The following is a 21,526-nucleotide window of genomic DNA, read 5'->3' as shown; positions in this document are numbered from 1 at the left end:
TGAATTGCAAAGCAATTTTTCCCCTGAAAAAAATAACTGTAGAAAAATCATGTAGGTACTTTTCCAAAGCAAATAGTTTTACACTTCTCAGAAAGAAACAGAAAATCAGCACATGCTATTCCAGAACTTAAACCAATATCTAATTTTATACTACATGCTGTGACAACTTTGTTGCCTATGGTCCATATTTCAGAAGTTTAGAACATACACCACCTGTTTCTGACCAGTGTTCAAATTGTTTCTATTGTACAGTCAACAGCTGCTGAAGGGTCTAAAATATCAAGGATTAGGAATGGACAATTAATGGCTATATTACACTAAGACCAAAAGCTTTCTGCTAAAGTTGTATGTATGTCACAAATAGATCAACACTTCTTCCAAATATATATATATATATATATATATATATATATATATATATATATATATATATATATACACACACACACACACACACACACACACACTTCACACTGCTTTCTTCATTTTGTTCTTAAGACCATTTACTCTAACTCAAACCTGAGGGTGGTTTTACCTGCAAGAAAAGCAAATAGTTGTGCCACTCTGCTTCTTCTAGGGACAGCAGATCTGGTAAGAACCCTGTACGTATGCTTCCAGATCACTGCACTGGTTAAGAAGTTCTTAGCAGGGGATTTTCAAATTCTCATGTGTGTAAATTCATGCTTGTTATTCATCCAAGAAGCTATACAATATCTTACTGTTAGAACATTTTTGTGGAGAGATTAAAAAGTCTCCAATGACAACAGGAAATGTCTCAACCAGAGATTCTAAGCATGCACATTTAAAGCCAAGGAGGAAACCAAAGATGCAGTAAAGTGAAAGTTGACAATTTAAATCAAGTAAAATCTGGAAAGTAGCATCTGGCAAAAATTAAAGAAAGACTATTGATGACATTTATCAAGCAATTAATTGTTTAAAAATAAAGTTTAAGACCTAACTAGTGCTTTGCTTAAAACACAAAGCATATTTATAAATTGATACATTCCCAGCAGACTTTCAGAAGTGTGATGACCTATAAGGGCTTGTCTCCATGTCAAATTAATTGTGGATCAACTTGAAATAGTCCCTATTAGAAATAGTCCTCATTAAAATGTCTAACAGACGCATACAAAATGTTTTGTAACAAATCTTGCTTTTCAATGCATGCTATAAAACCCACTTTTACTTAGGGTTTACTTACCTCCAGGTGAACTTATCCACAGACAGACCTGCCAACAGGGGGGAGAGGGGAAGGGGCAAAAGGGACACCTGACCCAAGGGCCAGAGATTTAAAAGGTCCTGGGGCTCCCAGCTGCCTCTACAGCAGCAATGACTGCAGCCAGATCCCCAGATTCCTGGGTGGTGCCAAACGCATGGCTGGGGGAAGCTAGCCCCCAGCCCTACCCCTTCTGTCCAATGACCCACCTGTTCCAGGGGCCCAGAGCCACTCCACACACACACCTTGCCCAGGGCACTGTGAAATTTGTCAGCTGCCCACAGCAAAATAGATGTGAACACATCTGAGCCCTGTATCAAGTCTTGCACATCTTCCCACAAGTATCCCATACTGCTTTGCTATTTCCCTTGGTTGCCTATATACCTCATTCCTCTCTGGAATCAATCTGATGGGATGTCACCTCACTGTTTAAGAAGGTTATCCACAGCCAAGTGCTGTTCTTTGTGATTCCAACTCTAAACTCTCTAGTAATGCATCATGCTGCTGTTCTGTGATCCTATATTACAGCTCTGGCATTTTAGACCTCTGAGGAGAGAAGCTTTACCCAGCGCAGCTGGCTGACTGTGAACCAGTATGCAAGTAAGTGTCATGGCAATTGTTCAGTAACATACCCAACCAGAACACTTCCCAGGGCTTCAGGGAAAGAGAGGAGCTTCACCTGGGACTACAATTTGTCTGAATAGAAAAGTAGCACACTGATATTATGAAGCGCTTGACTGTTCTTTGCTAGATGTGTCACCACTAGTATTTGTTGCAGATAATCTGACTAACCCAAAATGGCCATGATGAACCTTGAGCCAGACTGTCATGAGAGTCCCAAAACACCTCCATTCAGAGCAGAAGGATGAATCTGACCTACAAGCAGAGATTCACACTGTGAATAGGACCTATTCCTGGAAGTGTTAAAATGATGCCTCAAAATACAACATAGCAAAAGAGCAGCTTACATATGTTGGGTACAGTAAGAGTATCTCTATATTGCACATTTACTGATGGCTGTGTTTTTAAATCTTATCCCCAGTGCTTAATGCAAAGGTGGCATTGAAACCTGTACAAACTCCATTAATTACTACAGTACAGAAAACCCCAGACACAGAGTGTCTATGCCTCCTGTCTCATACTCCCATCACAGTGCTCATTAGTCTTTGTGCTCCATAGAGTCACCTTCCCTCCCTTTCCAGGGATGTGAAAGGTTAACCACTAAGCATCATCCTTAATGGGCAATGCTTATTGGTTCCAGTTAACCATTAATCAGTAGGGCATCCGGCAGATGCTGCCCTCTCCCACACCCCCTTTAATCAGTTACACCCCCACCATACTCTCCTTTAATCAGTTAACTCTTCGCAACTGCTGCTGCAACAGGGGGTGGGGGGGAAGGCAGCACCACAAAGCCGGTGCTGGGGAGAAATCTGGTTTTAAGCCAGCTCCCCCCAGCACCAGCCCCATTACCTATGGACGAGGCAGCAGGGAGGGGGCAGGCAGGTCTGCGGAGCCAGCACACACGAGTAGCCTGATAGAAAGCCAGTTTCTCACATGTATCAGCTCCCTCTGCCCCCCTCACCCTCCATGCTGCTGCCTCTCTATCAGCAGGTGTGGAGGTGGCTCTGTACACTGCCGTTCTCCCCCACCCAGAGTCACGTTGCTGCGAGCACCAGGAGCATGTTCCTGCGCTGCCCTCGCTTGGCAGCTCTGCATCCACAGCTCCTATTAGCCTGAAATCATGGCCAATGGGACCTGTGGAGGGTGGTGCCTGCAGGTTAGTGTGGGACAGTACAGGGTATATGGAGCCGCCTATTCCCCCACCACACACCAAACCAGGAGCCACCCGAGGTAAGTGCCCTGCTCCTCACTACCTGCCCCAGCCCTCTTCCATACCTAAGTCACATTCAGGACCCACATCCCAATCCAGAGCCCCAACCATGTGCTTGCTCCAATACTCTAGCACCCTCCTAGACCCCACACCCCAACCCTAAAGCCTTCTATTGCACCTTAGCTGCCACCCAGATCCCACACCACCACTCCAACCTCTTGCTCCATGCTTACTTCCACACTGCAAGCCCCAGAGCCTACACCTCTAGCCAGAATCCTCATCTGCCCAACCCTGGATCCCTAAGCTATGGCTCCACCATAGACCATCCATGTGCAGAATGTATTTTGTTATGAGCATCAATATGAAGGTGTTTGTGTCACACATCTTCATATTGGTGCACATAAATTTATTGCACTCATGGGCATAATAAAAGAATAGAGAGAACACTGCTCCAGGGACAGAGTCCAAGCAACATTCTAGGAACATGGCTTCTGACCATTTGAAATTCTGCCACCAAAACTGGTCATCCCAGGTCTGCAGCACTAGCCTGTCCCACTAGACAGTACTACATGGCAAAGACAAAAAGCAGTACTTCTGAGTGAGTCTGCTCCAGTGAAAGTCAAGGAAGTGTACTTCTTTTCAGCCTCCTCCTCCCTCAGGTGCCCTTATTATCCTGATTATTTAGCCAATGCACAACTGGAGGTATTATGCTAGCAGTCTTTATAATGCATGACAACAAGGATTGCCTCCTCATCAACACTTCCTCCTGCTGCCTTCGGAGCTTTAAAAGTGGCACTGGGATCACAGAGACAGGAAGGCTAATGGCGTGAAACAAAATAAAAGAGGAAGTTATTTACTTTGTGCAGTAACAATGGTTCTTTGAGATGTATGCCCCTGTGGGTGCTCCACTGTAGGTGTCAGGCTCGTCCTCGCACCGCAGATTGGAGTCTTCAACAGCAGTAGTCAGCCGGACCATGCATGAGCGGTCAGCATCTCACAACGTTCGCGTCCTTTCTCTTGTGCATGTGGTCCAGCTTCCGCCAGTTCCTCTGATCCACCCGAGTATCTGAAACAATAATTACCGAAAGAGAAAGATTCCAAGGTGGGGAGGAGGGCGGGTAGTGGAGTACCCATGGGGACACACATCTCGAAGAACCATTGTTACTGCACAAGATGAGTAACTTCCTCATCTTCTAGTGATGTCCCCGTGGGTGCTCCACTGTAAGTGACTTTGCAGCAGTGATCAAGAGCCCCAGGACAGCAGGTCTCAGTGTCATGGTCTAATGGCTGTGGAAACAACAGCCACTGCTGAATCTGTGGCCCAATGATGGGAGTATTGCGTAGTGCTTCATAAAGGTGGCGTTTAAAGACCACGTGGCTGAGCAGCAAGTGTCCAGAAGAGGAACTCCCTACAGACATCAACATGATTTTGGTAGAATGAGCCCTAAGTATTGTCGGAAGTGGTTTGTTACTTATGGTGTAACATCTCTCGATGCAGGCAACTATGAGGTTCAAGATGCATTGAGAAGATAGTGAGTGTCCTTTAGAGTGATCCGTTAAGACACCGTATTGAGACTTCCTAAATTTCTGAGTCCTCTGAATGTAAAAGGCCAGTGCTCTGTGATCACGGGTATACTGTAGTACCTCTTGAACTGATGCACGAGGCTTAGGGAAAAATACTGGAAGAACAATAGGTTTGTTAATATGAAACTAGGAACAGACCTTAGGGATGAAGGGAGAGTACAGGCGTAATATCACACTGTGTTTGTTAAGGACAGTGCATGGTGGTACTGCCATCAGGGCTGCCAGTTTGCTGACCCTTCAGGCCGAAGTAATTGCCAGTAGAAAGATCACCTCCACTGGAATCATTGGAAGGGATACTGTCGCCAATAGTTCAAAGGGGGGGGATTTAGTGAGGGTGTCTAGGACTAGATAGAGGTCCCATGGAGGTGGTGGTGGCCTATGGAGAGGGTTGAGGTTAGTTAACCCTCTGAGGAAGCGCTTGGTGGTAGGGTGCAAGAATATCGAAGTCCCATGCACAGGCTGCCCGAAGACAGTAATGGCCACTAAGTGATGCTATTTGAGGATATATTTGAGGATTTCATGCAGCAGTACCATGTGTGGGTCCACACATTTATTAGTGCACCAGGAGACACATCTACACCACTTGTGCGCGTAGGTTGCTCTTGTCGTGTCCCTCCTGCTATGTATTAGGATTTATTTGACCTGAGAGGAACAGAGGTTCTCAGAGTCAGATAACCAGCAAGGAGCCATACTATCAAGCAGAGACTGTGAGGCTGTGGGTGGAGAAGGATCCCGCGGGTCTGGGTCAGTAGGTCGGGGAGATTGGGGAGGGAATAAAGTGGCCGAAGAGACATCTGATAAAGAAAGGAAAACCATGGATGGTAAGCCCATGATAGTGCTACCAGAATTACTTTTGCTCTGTCCCTTTTGATTTTCTCCAGAATCCTGGGAATGAACTGGATGGATGGGAAGGCATAGAGGAGTGGCCCTGTCCAACTGAGAAGGAAAGTGTCACCCAGAGAATTTGTGCCAATCCCAGTCCTGGAGCAGTACTGTGGACATTTTGAGTTTGTGGGAAGCAAACATATCTATTTGTGGGAAACCCCAGAGGTGGAAAATGTGCAGGAGAACATCTTCCTGGAGCTCCCATTCGTGGGCTGGTACAAATTTTCTGCTTAACGCATCTGCTGTGGTTGTGCTGACCCCTTGTAAGTATGAAGCTATGAGTGCAATCTTGTTGCAGATACACCAGTTCCAGAAGCAAATGGCCTCTGAGCAAGGGGAACGGGATCAGGCCCCTCCCTAGCAGCTGAAGTAAGAATTCCAACACTGAACTTAATGTTAAAACACTGGCAGCTGTTTTCTCTCTCAAAGGAGTCAAAAGGAGAAAGACAGTGAACAGGTGAAACTTTCTAATGTTGAGATACATGAACACCTTGTCAAATTTTACAAAGAACAATTAGTATTTCAAGAACACTGAAATGTTTTCGCAATGTCACGCACATTAAGAATTTGAGCCTGGATTATTACGACCTTTTAGCTAGATGACAATCATCTCTACCCTCACTACAGACATCAGCTAAAGGAACTCTCTGCTTCAGACTTCCAGATAAGTTTCCACCAATAGAAACAGTAAATGTTATTAAGTTCAGTTGGTTGCTTGGGAGTAAAGAATCATGAGGCTAGTACTCATCCATCCCAAATGTGTCACCTTGAAAACCTCACTTGCTGTTGACCACTCTAGGGAAATGAAGGCCCAATAAGTTTCTTAATTGTGTGATAAGTTTGAACAACAACAGTACAAGTCAATAAAAGCCAGCAAATCAATGTACTGTAGTAAGATGCTAAAACTCACTCCTCCCCCGCCAAAAAAATTTGTGCATCAAAAGCCATTATAAAGAAATTCTCCTCTAAGTTTCAGTTTGCTGAAAAGCCAAAGACATACTTGCAAAACACTTAGTTTTAAGTATAAAAAAGGTCCTTGATTAACGATCCATCCCACTGTGTGAATGTCTTCAATTCCCAATGAGAAAGTTTAACTGCGCTTCTTATGCCAACTCTTGACATTTAGACTGTGACTGGGAAAATACTTATTTTGTGCATTCCAATACAGAGCAGTTTGGATTAAATATGTAGTCTTCCCAAAGGTCAGGCCAGTTGAATAAGTCACTGAATGGACTCAGAAGTGGGGAAGAGGAGAAAGAGAAAAAAAACAAAACAAAAACAAAAAAAGCACAACATAAGAAAGGCCACACTGGGTCAGACCAATGGCTGATCTGCCCACTATCCTGTCTTCCAGCAGTTCCCAGTACCAAATGCTTCAGAGAATGAACAGGAAGAGGGCAACGGTCAAGCGATCCATCCAGTCTCCTTCTGGCAGGCAGGGGCTTTGGGATACATACCTAGGGTAAGGTGTTGCATTCCCTGACCATCATGACTATTATGGACCTACACTTCATGAACATATTCAATGCTTGTTTACAAAAAGATTAGATATATTTTGGGTTTTCACCAAAGCCATGGCAATGAGTTCCACATGCTGGCTGTGCATTGTGTGAAGTAGTATTTCCTTATATTTTTTATATGTGCTCCCTATTAATGTAGCTGACCCCTAGTGAGTGACCCCTAGTTCTTGTGCTTTGTGAAAGGGTAAATACTTTCTTATTCACTTTCTCCACACTAGTCAACATGTTATAGAACTTTATCGTACATCTCTTAGTCATCTCTCTCCTAAACTGAACAGGAACAGTATTTTTCTCTCTTCATAAAGAAGCTGTTCAAATCTGTATTCTTCCCTCCACCCCCTTCCCTGTACTTTTTTTCAGTTCTAGTATCTTTTTTGAGAGGGTGCAATCAGAAATAAACTCAGTATATAAGGCGTGGGCATACCAGGGATATACATAGTGGAAGTATGCTATTTTTCTGTCTCCTTATCAATCCCTTTCCTAATGGTTCCCAATATCATTAACTTTGACTGCTGCTGCACTTTGAGCAGATGTTTTCAGAGAACTATCATAATGAATATAGGATCTTTTTCTTGAGTGGTAACAGCTAATTTAGAACCATCATTTTGTATGCATAATCCAAGCTATGTTCTCCAATGTGGATTACTTTGCATTTTACAATGAATTTCATCTGCAATTTTGTTGCCCAGTCACTCAGTTTTGTGAGATTCTTTTCTAACTCTTTTCAGGCAGCTTTAGATTTAATGGTCTCAAATAATTTGTATCATCCACAGATTGTCACCATGCTGTTCACCCTCTCCCCCTTCAGATTACTTATGATTATACTAAACAAAACTGATCCCTGGGCAGATCGTTGGGAGTCCCTGATATTGACCTCTCTCCACTGTGGAAACTGACTTTTTATTCCTACCTTTTGATGAGCCACAAGTACTGCTTACTTTGCTTAACAGCCTCTGGTAAAAGACCCTGTCAAAGACTTTGAGAGTCCAAGTCGACTATATCAATGAGATCCCCTTGTTCACACCCTCAAAGAGTTCTAGTAAATTGGCAGAGTACAGATTTCTCTTAAGGAAGCGTCAACATGACTTTTGTAAGCAGAGTGTTCATCTATGTGTCTTGTTGAAACTATAGTGAACAAAAGAATTAGCAAACTGCCTGATACTGAAGGTAGGCTTATCAACTTGCAATTTCCAGATCACCTCCACAGCAGTTTTTTTTTTTTTTTAAACCTGGGCTTATATAGCTATCCTCCAAATCTCTCTGGTACAAGAGGTTCATTTAGGGGATAAGTTACATATCACAGTTAGTAGAGCTGCAATTTCATAACTCTTGGCTGAACACCATCTGGTCCCGGCCACTTACTATACAGGTAGTCCCCGGGTTACGTACAAGATAGGGACTGTAGGTTTGTTCTTAAGCTGAATCTGTATGTAAGTCGGAACTGGCGTCCAGATTCAGTCACTGCTGAAACTGACCAGCGGCTGACTACAGGAAGCCCGAGGCAGAGCAACTCTGCCTCGGGCTTCCTGTAGTCAGCGCTGGTCAGTTTTAGCAGCGGCTGACTTGGGGACGCCTGGGGCAGAGCAGCTGGGGCACTGCTGGGACCAACTGGCAGCGCCCCAGCTGCTCTACCACAGGCATCTGGAGAAAAGCCTGGTCTGCTGGGGGGGGGTGCCTAATAGCTGCGCCCCCCTACCCCCCCAGCAGAGCAGGGAGACGCGGGCAGTGGACTGAGACGCACCGCGGTCCTGCCGCCCGGGTCCTCCGCGGCTTTGCTCCGCGTCTCCCTGGACTGCTGGAGACCAGCAGACCAGGGAGACTGGGAGCAAAGCCTCTGAGGATGCCAGCAGCGGACAGCCCAGACGCACCGCGGAGCAAACCCCGTTTGTAAGTCGGATCCGCATAACTCAGGGACTGCCTGTAGTTTAATATATCAAATGGCTCCAAAATCTCCTCTGCTAACACCTCAATCTGGAATAGGTCCTTAGATTTGTCACTTAAAACTTGTCTCCCTCAGTTCCTCTGCAGTGAAAACTGATACACAAAATTCAGTAAGCTTTTCCACAACGGTCTTATCTTCCTTGAGCACTTTTAGTGCCTCGATCATTCAGTAGCCCCACTAATTGTATGGCAGGCTTCCTGCTTCTGATGGAATTAAACATTTTTGCTGGCAGTGTGTGTCTTTTACTGGTAACTTTTCAAAGTCTTTTTGACCTGCTCCTAGTTGTATTTTTATGCTTAACTTGGCAGAGTTTATGCACCTCTCTATTTTCCTCAGTAGGATTTGCCTTATTTATAAAGGATGTCTTTTTGCCTCCAACTGTCTCTTATACTTTGTTGTTTAGACATGACGACTTTTTTTTTTATTTGGGAGTGGACATTTAGTTTGAACTTTTTTATTGGCATTTCCATGCAACCTGAAGGCATTTCTTTCTTGTGACTGTTTCTTTCAATTTATATTTAAATTAGCTTCCTCATTTTTGTGTAGTTCCCCTTTCTGCAGTTAAATGCTATTCTGGTGGGTTTCTTTGGTATTCCCCCCATAAGAAGTAAAGATGTAAAGGAGCAGGTAATTGGTTAATCGTGTAGCTGATACACTTTGTATCTACTACACGATTAGTCATTAAGGGAAGGTGCTCTGCAGAGCTGCAGGGGGGCTCGTATTGGGTCCTGGACTGCTGCAGCTTTTAAGTGTAGTAAGAGTTTCCTGGCTCTTATTACATTTAAAATGCAGTGGTCCCGGACCGGCGCGAGCTGGAACTGTTAGATACCAGCTCACACTGGGTCCAGCAGCCCCTGTTCACAGGGGCCTGGGCTGGCTGCAGGCAGGCGTTGCTTTGCAGCAGCCTCACCTAACCACGAGCCCAGCCCTAGTGAGGGGAGAGGGAAGTGGCGCTGCAGTGCTGGTGGGAAACTAGCTTTTAAGCTGGCTCCCCCTAGCACCAGCTGCTGTTCCTCACAGCTGCCTCTCATACAGAGGCAGCAGGGGGGCAAGTAGTTGAGTACTTGACTTGATTACTCGCTTACTTCCCTAATAAGCAGGTTAAATTCATTATATTATAGTCACTATTAATAAGCAGTTCTGCTATAGTTACCTCTTGGACCAAATCCCATGCTGTATTTAGGACTCTCCCTTCATGGGTTCCAAGAGTGATTGCTCCAAGAAGCAGTTATTAATGCTGTCTAGAAAATCCTCTCTCTCGTTTTTCTACCTTGCTTCCCACCCTGAGGTGACATACATATCTCGTATAAATATGGGGGAAGTTGAAATCCTTCATTACCGCTGGAGTTTGCTTTTGTAGCCTCTCAAATCTCCCTGAGCATTTCACAGGTTACATCAGGGCTGTGTCTAGACTGGCAAGTTTTTCCACAAAATCATCTGCTTTTGCGGAAAAACTTGCCAGCTGTCTACACTGGCCGCTTGAATTTCTGCAAGAACACTGACGATCTCATGTAAGATCGTCAGTGTTCTTGCGGAACTACTGTGCTGCTCCCGTTCGGGCAAAAGCCCTCTTGCGCAAATCATTTGCACAAGAGGGCCAGTGTAGACAGCACAGTACTGTTTTGCGCAAAAAAGCCCGATGGCTAAAATGGCGATCGGGGCTTTTTTGCGCAAAAGCGCATCTAGATTGGTGCTTTTGTGGAAAAGCGTCTGTGCCAATCTAGATGCTCTTTTCCGAAAATGCTTTTAACGGAAAACTTTTCTTTTAAAAGCATTTCCGGAAAATCATGCCAGTGTAGACGTAGCCCTAGACTATGTTCGTCTGTCAACGACATGCAAATTAGCTCAGAATTTGCATATCTTCCGATCATGTTATAGGGAAAGGTTTTTTCAAAAGTGAAAGCAGTTTAGACAAGTTTTTTTGAAAGAACCCCCCCTTTTTCAAAAGAACTCTGTAAACCTCATTTAAGGAAGGGTTCTTTCGAAAAAGGGGGGTTCTTTCAAAAAACCCATCTAAACTGCTTTCACTTTTGAAAAAACTCTTCTGATAACATGATTGGAAGAAGAGATGTAAATTAGCTCAGAATTTGCATCTCTTCTTTCCACAGACGAACGTAGTCTAGATGTACCCCCAGTCACCATCCTGGTCAGGTGGTCAGCAATATATTCCTACCACTATTGTCTAATTATTTAATAACAGTTTTTACCCACAGAGATTCAATTATGCAGCTTCAATCATTTAAGATTTTTCTTATGTTTGACTATGCTTTTCCAGATAATGCCACTCCAACAGTATGATCTGTCATTCCCATATATTTTAGTCTCTAGAATTTCCATTCTATTGAGTATCATTGTTTCACCAAGTTTTTGTGATGCCTATTATATCAACATCCTCATTCGCAACTCAAATTTCCCCCCTTAGTATTTAGACTTCAAGTGTTTGTACACACTTTTAAAATGTGTCAATATTTAGTTGACCGTCTTGATGTGATGTAATTGAAGGAGACACTTTCATTTGACTCTCTCTCTTCATTTCCCATCTGTATTTTATCAGCTTCTATCCTCTTTACTAGGATATCAAGTGTCCCCCTTTAATAAATCCTCCCTTAAGGGATATGTTTGTCTCCATGCCTATTGGCTTTCCCCCAGCCCTTAGTTCAAAAGTACTCTACAAGCTTCAATTTTTCATGCTAACAGCCTGGCTCCATTTTAGTTTAGGTGGAGCCCATCCTTCTTGTATAGGCTCCTCCATTCCCAAAAGGTTTCCTAGTTCCTGATAAACTTAAATCCATCCTCTGAACACCACTGTCCTATCCACACATTGAGACCCAACAGTGCTGTTTGTCTAGCTGGCCCTGCCATGGAACTGGTAGCATTGCAAAGAATACTATCATGGAGGTCCTAGTCTTTAATCTCTTACCTAATAAAGTAATTCTGGCTGCCAGCACCTCTCCCCTACCTTTCCCTACATCACTGGTAACTACATGTACCACAACTACCAGCTTTTCTCCAGCATTGTTCATACGTGTATTTAGATGTCTCAGAGGTCTGCAATCTTTGCACCTGATAGGCAATTCATCATTTGACTCTCCCGGTCATCACAAACCCAGCTCTCTCTATTTCTAATTGAATTCCCCAAGACTATTACCTATCTCTTCCTCTAGATGGGTATCCTCAGTGCAAGAGAATACCATGGCATCTGGAAAGAGGGTCCCAACTATGTAATCATTTCCTTCCACTCAAGCTTTATGTTCTCCTGCCCCAAGACAGTCATCCTCAACTGTGTCGCTGAAAATTTCATCTGTGCACCTCTGTGTTCCATAGCTCCTCCAACTTAGCTACTCTTATTTCAAGAGCCTATATTCAGTCTTGGAGGTCCACAAGCTGTTTGTATCCATCATAAATGCTGCATTCAGTGCAACAAAATGGATAACCTCCAGTCTAGTGCTGAACTTCTGCCTAAATTATTTACACTCACAAGGGTTTTTGTTTGTCCATGTCACAACATGTTGTTTATTTAAGGGAAGGGAGCAACATTGGCCTAAGTTTAGAGTATATTTGTTAGGGTTATCTGGCTCTCATACCTCCTTCTCTAAAGTCCCTCATGAAACTCCCCTATACACTACCTCCTTCTAGTTACTTAGAAGCTGTTTCTTTAAGCCTCTGTTCTCAATGAATTAGTCCTGTCCCTCAAAGGATCCCAAAAAGGTTAAGAATCAAAAGATAGCAGGCTATAGCCTCATTAGGAAGCTTTAAGTTTAGCATAGCAGGAAATTAAGTTCAGCACACAGCCCCCAAAATACACCACACTATAAAATTGAATCAAGCAGGCACATGGCAACCAAGCACATAACAAATACTAAGACAACAAACTGACTCCAAATGTCACGTAGTTACTCCTTTCACAAAACTCCTATTTGCTGTTCCTGTTTGCTTGCTAACTGTTATGTATTGCTTCTAGTCTAACAAGTGAGTGCATGGGATTTTCAAAAGACCTATTTTTTACCCTCACAGAAAGTATTAAGACATCTACATCCAACTAAATTATTGTAGGAACTCAAATATGGATAGGCTTATTCCTGTCATGGAAAAGGTGCCCTTGAAAAAGGGAGGCAACTCAGAGAAGCCAGATAAATAATATAAATTAAAGATACCTCCAGAACACTGGAACTGTGCCCTAGTTGGCTCACTGAAGCTGTTTATCTGGTTTTCTGGCTTGAGATAGAGTCACCATGGTAACTATAAAATTAAGTAGGGATTAAAGAGGGAAAATAAGATTTATTAAGTGACAGATTCTCTTCAGCAGAACAGAGTGATTTGAATTTTTTCCATTTACGTTACAGTACTGGAACTTTAAGAATCTGACAGCCCCATTAGAACCATGTTTCAGGAACCACAGGAGCACACACAGAATCATTTTCCAAATTTCAGTTGCTCCAAGCAGAGTTTGTTTCAGGGCTGGCAACAGACTGACAGGCTTTGGGCAATGTGTGAATGTGGGTGGGGGAGTGCCTTGATTCCATCCTGAAAGAGTCGGGGCCCTGGATAGAAGTGGGGGGAGAGGGGAGGAGAGGGGAGGCCTCTAAGGCAGCCAGCCCTCAGCACCACCCGGGGCTCCAGCCACTGCCACCATGGTGGTGTCCCTCAGCCACAGGGCAACTGTCCTTTAAAGTTTGACTTTAACAGGGTTCAAGAAAGAAGTAGATAAACTCATGGAGGTTAGGTCCATCAATACTTATTAACCAGTATGGGTAGGAATGGTGTCCATCGCCTCTGTTTGTCAGGGGCTGGAAACAAATGACAGGAGAGGAATCCCTTGATGATTACCTGTTTCAGTTCACTCTCTCTGGGGCATCTGGCACAGGATACTGGGCTAGATGGACCTTTGGTCTGACCCAGTATGGTTGTTCTTATGCCCCCTTCCCTCCTAGGGACCTGGCTCATTCAATTAACTAACACCACTGTGGAGTGGAGTGAAGGGGAAGATTTGAATGCAGAAAAGCCACAGTGGAAATATATTTAAAAACACCTGGACAAAGAAAGCTACTTAGAGAGAAGCAGGCATGCTTGAGTTTGATGGCATCAAATTTCAAAGCAAGAACTTCCTGTCCCTTTCAGGAGCTTGCAGACACTGCATTATAGCCCATGGAAGTTCAGCACAAAGACCTTGTCTACATGGAAAAGTTTTACTATTCCAGTATATGCATGACTTTTAAAAAAAATTAGCTTATGCTCCCATCAAGAGATTCAAGTTAAACCATAAAAGTAATTATTACACACAATGGGATTATACCAACTACCTGCTGAAATAAACACCTTAGCTTATACAGGTATGAATCTCTCATAGACAAGACCTTAATATGACAGAAATGTAGCTCTTCAAATATTCTGTTGCAAGCTTTAGGTAGGCTTTTTGTATCTTGCCAGAAACAGCCTACTGAAAATATGCATGGCATTCTGCACAGAAATCTTCAAAGTAACAAGGGAAATAAAAAAACTGGAGCCAACCCCCTCCCCCCCAATACACACACCACCACCCACAACACACACCTTATCATTTGGGAAAAAAATGAAAACCAGATAAAGATAATTAGAAAATCTTGTGCCACGATGGTGTTATAACTATAGTGGATTTTAGCTAGCAAAATCTTAACCACCCATTCTCTGCAATAACAAGTCAAGAAGGAAGGCTTAAATATACTTAGTCTCAAGAGAAGAGCTCTGGTCTTCACTGTTAGATATTAATTTTTTTTCTGCATAAGAGGGCTTACTGGATTATTTTTAATCTTTAAAGTGCTGGACAAAATTAATTTTCACAGCACTCCTCTGAGGCATTAGCCATATTCTACGTGAGGAGAATAGAGGCAGGTAACTTAAATGACTTGCCCAAGGTCACTTAGTAATTTAGTGTCAGGGCTGAGAATAGATTTCAGGGGGTTCTGTCTCCCATGCCAGGGTTCTGCCACTGATCCATACAGTCTCTTATTTTTGTTAGTACAAGATAAAAAAGACCAGCATTGTGCAAATTAACAAACTGTTGTATTTCATCTCTCAACTCCAAGTAGAGCAATAAATAAATCAGACAAATCTTGAAATTTTGACATAGTGTATCCAACAAAATTTGATGTGAGATATGATTTTTCAAAAGCAGTTCTGGCAGTAAACCTGCTCTGGGAGCCTGTAGGGCAGCAGAAATATGTACCTCATTGACTGATTGTTTGGATAAAGCAGCAGCATGGTAACAGTTTCAGAAGAGGATTCTTGTCCTGTCCTCCTAGCTGGAGGAAAGATGTCGCAGCAGTGGTACACTTTGAAAAGGACTGAGTGGGAATGCAGATGTATAATAAAGATGTAACACTTACTCAGACACCAGCAGCCCAACATCACCACAAGAGGAGAAAATGCATAATGAGGACCTGAGATTAACAACCACCATTGTATCTTTTTTTATTAATATGTGTTTCAATGAGCCTTATTCTGATTCCATGTATACTGAAATAGAAGGAAAGGCTTTGTGCACAAAGAGTACATTATAATGTACCTATTACAATTCAGATACAACGAATCTTGATTTAGAGAAAGGTAGGCCAGTGAAAAAGAAAAACAATTTCAAGACAAAAGAGTGAGTCACTGAAATGTAAGGGGCCTGTTTTATTGCACCATTGCATTACACAATATTTTAACCAGGCCAAGATTAAACCTTGAATTTTCTGAGGAAGGGAACTTTCACAATTCTGCATAACCTACCTTTAGATCAATGTCACAGCTCCAATGTCAGCTGAAATGTGCCGTTTCCCGATGATGTAAAACTCACCCTCTGAGACATTTAAGAGTACAAAGATCCTGTACTAATTGCTTTAGATACCTAAAAGGAAAACATTATGTAAGTCATACAATCGTACACACAAAACCCTTGTTACTATTTATAGTACTATAAATAGTAACATCTAACATTTTTTCCTCCAAAGTAAACACAAAACCTGACAGTCTACAGGTAACACAATGACTTGAGTTGTGTGGGAAATGGTTTTGCCATCCTAGGAAATGTTTATATATATTGCACAGAGCTTTCCCTTTTCCAACTACGAAAAGATCAAAATTGTGAAAAATTTCAGACTGAAATAATACACACACACACACACACACACTTCATTCAAACAATTTCATTTAAATACTTGTGAAATATTTTGATTTATTTTTTAAATGTCACTACAAATTAACTTAAATTTGAAAACAAAGGTATTTTAAACCAAAAAGATGGAATTTCTATTTGAAAGTGCCAAAACAGGACATACTAACAAATTAAAAAAAAACCTGTTTTCAAAAGCTTTGTTATGGAAAATATTTAGTTGAATAAATGTCAGCCAGCTCTACTTAGGGCAACTTTTGATCTAATCATCTGCATCTTACTAAACTAAGTACATAACAGCACAGTAACAGCAAGCAGTCTTCATATGGAACCAGTCATCTTTGGTACACTAAACTTTTTAAATAAAGCTGATAAAAATATTTGGCCTTGTCTGAATACTCTAATATCACATTTTTGTTCTACAGACTCATGCTAACCAAAAGGACTTAATCATTAAACTGAACAGCACTGATATCAGTTTCTACACAAGTACTGGCATCCCGGGGGCAGAAGGAAGCAGCATGTGCAGTCAGACTATAACAGGGAAACATTGTATTATCGTCATTATTATTACTACTACTACTACTAGCTAAAATAAATTGATTTTAAATTGATTGAATATTTATGAATTAGTAACCTATATAGATTCAAATACATGAAGAAGTGCAAGGAATTGAGAAAAGGAAGAGTTAAAACCATAAGAGAAAAAAATTTCTGCATAGTTTTATTTAATGAAACAGTGTGCAAGCAATACAGATACATGTTAGTCTTTCCCATATGTGTGTATTAAACATGAAACCAAAGCCTTTTCCTCCCAATTGGGGAACTGGGACATCCTTAAATAAGGCAACTTGAGAATAATTAGTGCCCAGTAAGAAAATCCTTCATTTTTATAACTAAGATTATAACATAACACTGTTTTATTTTACAAAATTTTATTATTGATACAGGTTGAGCTTCCATAATCTGGAGTTCCCTAGTCTGGCAACACCTATGGTCCAACATTTCAAGGTGGCCCTGTTGAAGCACTCACGGGGATAAGATGGCAGGCTGGAGCCAGGAGTGTATCCAGACTAGGAGGACAGAGAGCGGAGCCCCAGGTAACAGCAGATCTGCCTGAAAGAGCATGGAGCCCATGGTCACTGGGAGGAAGCTGGCAACCATTAGAGCAGCCTTGGAGCCCCAAGTGGCAGCAAGGTCCCACTGGCAGAGCCACAGGGGGAGAACAAAGCCCCTGGTGGCTGTGGGGCAGCCAGGAGGAAAAGTGGAGCCCCCAGCGCATTGACCTCCCATGGCCCAGCAAATTCCCTGCTTTGGGACCTGTCAGGTTCCGAGGGTGCTGGACCAGGGAAGTTCAACCTGTACAGCACTCATCACCAGGGCTCGACAAATAATACAATCTACTCGCCCGTGGCAAGTAGATTGTAACCCAGCATGCGCAGATCGCCGGACAGCACGGCTGGCAAGCAGGGCTCGCCGCGGTTCAGCAATCCCTGCTCATCACACAAGTCCACAATAATGAAAGGAAGAAAACTTGCCACAGAAGAGTGAAATAATCACAGACCTAGATGAAATCAGCCTTGGTATTAGCTCTAGCTAGAGCCTTAGCAAAGCTACATAACTTTGAGTGACATGGCTCAGTCTTAAACTAGCCAACCTTAGCATCATTTCTAGGGATGTAAAATTTAGATTAATTTGCATTGACTGTTGGATTAGCCATTTGCATTGACTATTTGATTAGTTGATAAGGGTCCCCTCCCATCGTTAGGCTCCACACAGCATTTCAAAGCAGCAGCACTGCAGAGCCCATGGTCCCCAGGGAAGTCCCCAGCTGACCCTGAGCTCCACGCAGCGCTGTTGCTTTGAAACGCCATGTGCCCAGGCTACACACGGCATTTCAAAATAGCAGCACTGTGTGGAGCCCAGGGTCCGGCCCCGGGCTCCACACGGTGCTGCCACTTTGAAGCACTCTGTCCTCGTTCCAATAGAGGCAGCAAGGGGGGGGGGGGGGGCGCAAGTGACTAGTCAACTAGTGTTTGCTTATCGGATAGTCGACTAGTTGTTCACAGCCCTAATCATTATTTTGTTAAAATATAGTGAACTTCAGTCATCTGTTACTCAGGCAGCTGTTTGCATAACCTTGTTTATAGAGGACAATCCTTCACGGACAATTTAAAAAAAAAACATAAAAGCTAATTTAAATGTATACTCAAAATTAAAAAACTCAAAAAAGAGAACCAAAAAAGTGTCACCCTGGCTAAACAGTGAAGTAAAAAGCAGTGAGAGGCAAAGTGAAAGTTAAAACCTAAGAAAGAAAAAAGGCAAAGGAGCATAAACTTTGACAAATGAAGTGTAAAAATACAGTTAGGAAGGCAAAAAACAACAACAAAAGAATTTGAAGAACAGCTAGCCAGACTCACAAAGCAGTAGTTAAAACAAACAAAAAAAATTAAGTACGTCAAAGCAAGAAGCCTGCTAAACCACCAGTGTGGCCACGGGATGATCGAGTTGCTAAAGGAGCACTCAAGGATGATAAGGCCATGCAGAGAAACTAAATTAAATCTTTGCATTGGTCTTCACAGCTGAGGATGTGAGGGAATTTCCCAAACCTTAACCATTCATTGTAGGTGACAAACCTGAGGAATTGTTCCAAACTGAAGTGTTAGAGGAAGTTTTGTAACAGATTGAGAAACTAACAGTAATAAATAATTCATTAGGACCAGATGGTATCCACCTAAAAGGTTTGAGGGACCTCACATGTGATGGTGCAAAATTACTAACTGTAAACTATCATTTAAATCAGCTTCGATACCAAATGATGGGAGGATAGCTAATGTGATGCCAATTTTTAAAAAGTGTTCCAGAGGTGATATGATCCTGATAATTACAAACTAGTAAGACTAACTTCAGTACCGGACAAGATGATGGAAACTAAAGAACAGTACAGGCAGTCCCCGGGTTACGTACAAGATAGGGACTGTAGGTTTGTTCTTAAATTGAATCTGTATGTAAGTTAGAACTGGCATCCAGATTCAGCCGCTGCTGAAACTGATCAGCGGCTGATTCCAGAAAGCCCGGGGCAGGGGCTTCCTGTAGTCAGCCACTGGTCAGTTTCAGCAGCGGCTGACTTGGGGATGCCTGGGGCAGAGCAGCTGGGGTGCTGCCGGGTTGGTCCAGTAGCGCCCAGAGCGGCACTACGGGACCAACCGGCAGCACCCCAGCTGCTGTACCAGAGGCGTCCAGAGCAAAGCCGAGGAGCACGGGGGCAGCGGGACAGCCCAGACGCGCCGTGGCTGTCCTGCTGCCCTCAGGCTCCGCGGCTTTGCTCTGCTTTGCTCCCCGTCTCCCTGGTCTGCAGACCAGGGGGACGGGGAGCAAAGCCGCGGAACACGCGGGCAGTGGACAGCCCAGACACGTCTGGGCTGTCCGCTGCCCACGTGCTCTGCCGCTTTGCTTCCTCTCCCTGGTCTGCTGGAGACCAGGGAGACGGGCCCCATTCATAACTGCGAAGCAGACGTAAGTCGGATCCGCCTGTATCTTCAGATATACAGGTGAACTTAGAGAACAGTCAAAATGATTTTTGACGGGAAATCATGGCTCATCAATTTACTAGAATTTTTTGAGGGGGTCAACAATCATGTGAACAAGGGGAATCCAGTGGATCTAGCGTACTTAGATTTTCAGAAAGCCTTTGACAAGATCCCTCACAAAAGGCTCTTAAGCAAAGCAAGCTGTCACGAGGTAAGAGGGAGGGACCTCACATGGATTGATAACTGGTTAGAAGATAGGAGGAAACAAAGGCTAGGAATGTGTGTCAGTTTTCAGAATGGAGAGAGGTAAAAAGCGGTGCTCCCCCAGGGACCTCGATAGTCACAGAATCTTTAATTGTTTTCTTCATTCTTGTACGCTGTCATTGCTTTCACCTGTCATAATGAGCCATTATATCTTTGTTGACCAAAGCCCACATGGAGCTCCTTGTAGGATCAAGGTCTCAAACTTTTTATATGATCACGAACATCTCTAAACTAGATATATAACAACTTTATCAGACTACCACTGAAACACACAATGAGCTCTCCTAATAATGTTAGTAAATAAAATTAAACAAAAAATAACATTTATGTTACTTGTGTAAGAGGGTCATCAAGATGTATAGGTACACCTATCTTCAAAGGGTCTTTATAAAACTAAAAAATTGCATTTCCTGGTGTTTGATATATTGTCTTTTCTGCTGATGGTTTCTATAATGAGTGAGAATGTGTATATAGGGCTAGACTGAAATCTGGTCTGAATGGCAGAAATTCTCCTGGTACTTTTCCACAAGGATTCAGCATACTGTGCATGAGTTATTTTATTGCATGTACAAAAATTATCTGTAATTTTCCGAGATCATCAGAACAATAGCAGCCTTAACTGAACTGTCTTTCTTCGATTTGTCTCAATCTTTAAAAACCTCAACACAATTGGTCCATGAGTGCCCCTATTATAAAGTACCTACATGTCAAGTCTTGCAAGGAAGGTCAGTCCAGTGGTGAGGGTGCTAGCCTAGAACTCCAAAAAAAACTTGGGTTCCAGTCCCTGCTCAGCCACAGAAAGGACTAGTCTACATTAGAAATGCTGTAGTGCATCTGATAAAGATGTTCTACACCAAGAGCAAAATAAATCCACTTGGGCAAGAGATGATAGCAGCTCACCAGACAACAATGCCTTGCCCACCTCAATATAACTTATGTGGCTCCAAAAGGGTGGTTTATTCCCACCCTTGAGCAATGTAAGTTTCCGAAGCAAATAGTAGCATATACCTGGCCTTAGTCTCTACGCCATGGTTCCCCATCTGTAAAATGGGGATGATACTTCTACCTTTATAGATAAATACATTCAAGATTGCAAGGTGCTCAAATATCACAATGAAGACCTATAAGCATATTACACAAAATTAAAAGAACATCTAGATTGTTTTAGAATTATATTAGACAAAATCTATTTTAAAAAAGTATTGCAATTTTAGAAGCTTTTTTACTCTCTGAAACTGGAGGTGACAGAGAATGCACATACCTATTACAGTTGACAGTAATTAGTGGCTGTGAAAGTAATAGACTCAAAGGGGGATTTTTAAATCACATCTTCAATTTCAGTCCTGCCCTTCAGCACAGCTGTAATTTGAGATAACTACACTCCTCACACTCCAGATGAATTGAAGTTTTATGTGAATAATCTCCATACTTAATCTACTTTGTCTAGTCTCATTGTTAATATTCCATCCCTTAAATGTTTGTACTTGATTACATTTCTAGTTAAGTATCAAACAATTTCAAAATACAAACAAATGTAGACTTTCCACATTTTCTACTCCAAAAAAAATATTTTATAACAAAAATAAATTATAGATTTTGATAGTGTAAAGAAAATCAAAGTTAAA

At 42.6% G+C, this 21,526-nt stretch overlaps 1 protein-coding gene across 4 annotated transcripts in view; it reads right to left on the bottom strand.

The window, feature by feature from the left end:
- DISP1 (dispatched RND transporter family member 1) overlaps window positions 1-21,526 on the bottom strand; it is a 180,913-nt gene that overhangs the window by 138,863 nt on the left and 20,524 nt on the right. For 2 of the 4 annotated variants that reach the window (XM_075925248.1, XM_006115598.4), the window contains exon 2: window positions 15,726-15,843. The exons of the other annotated variants lie outside the window; for them this stretch is intronic. The gene's annotated coding sequence lies outside the window, so the exon portion shown is untranslated. The remainder of the gene's footprint in view (window positions 1-15,725; window positions 15,844-21,526) is intronic. 4 annotated transcript variants of the gene reach the window in all.

The sequence above is a fragment of the Pelodiscus sinensis genome, chromosome 3 (assembly GCF_049634645.1).
Source record: "Pelodiscus sinensis isolate JC-2024 chromosome 3, ASM4963464v1, whole genome shotgun sequence".
NCBI classification, from domain to species: Eukaryota; Metazoa; Chordata; order Testudines; family Trionychidae; genus Pelodiscus; species Pelodiscus sinensis.
The sequence above is the reverse complement of the archived record's forward strand: the minus strand, read 5'-3'. Positions and strand labels throughout refer to the sequence as shown.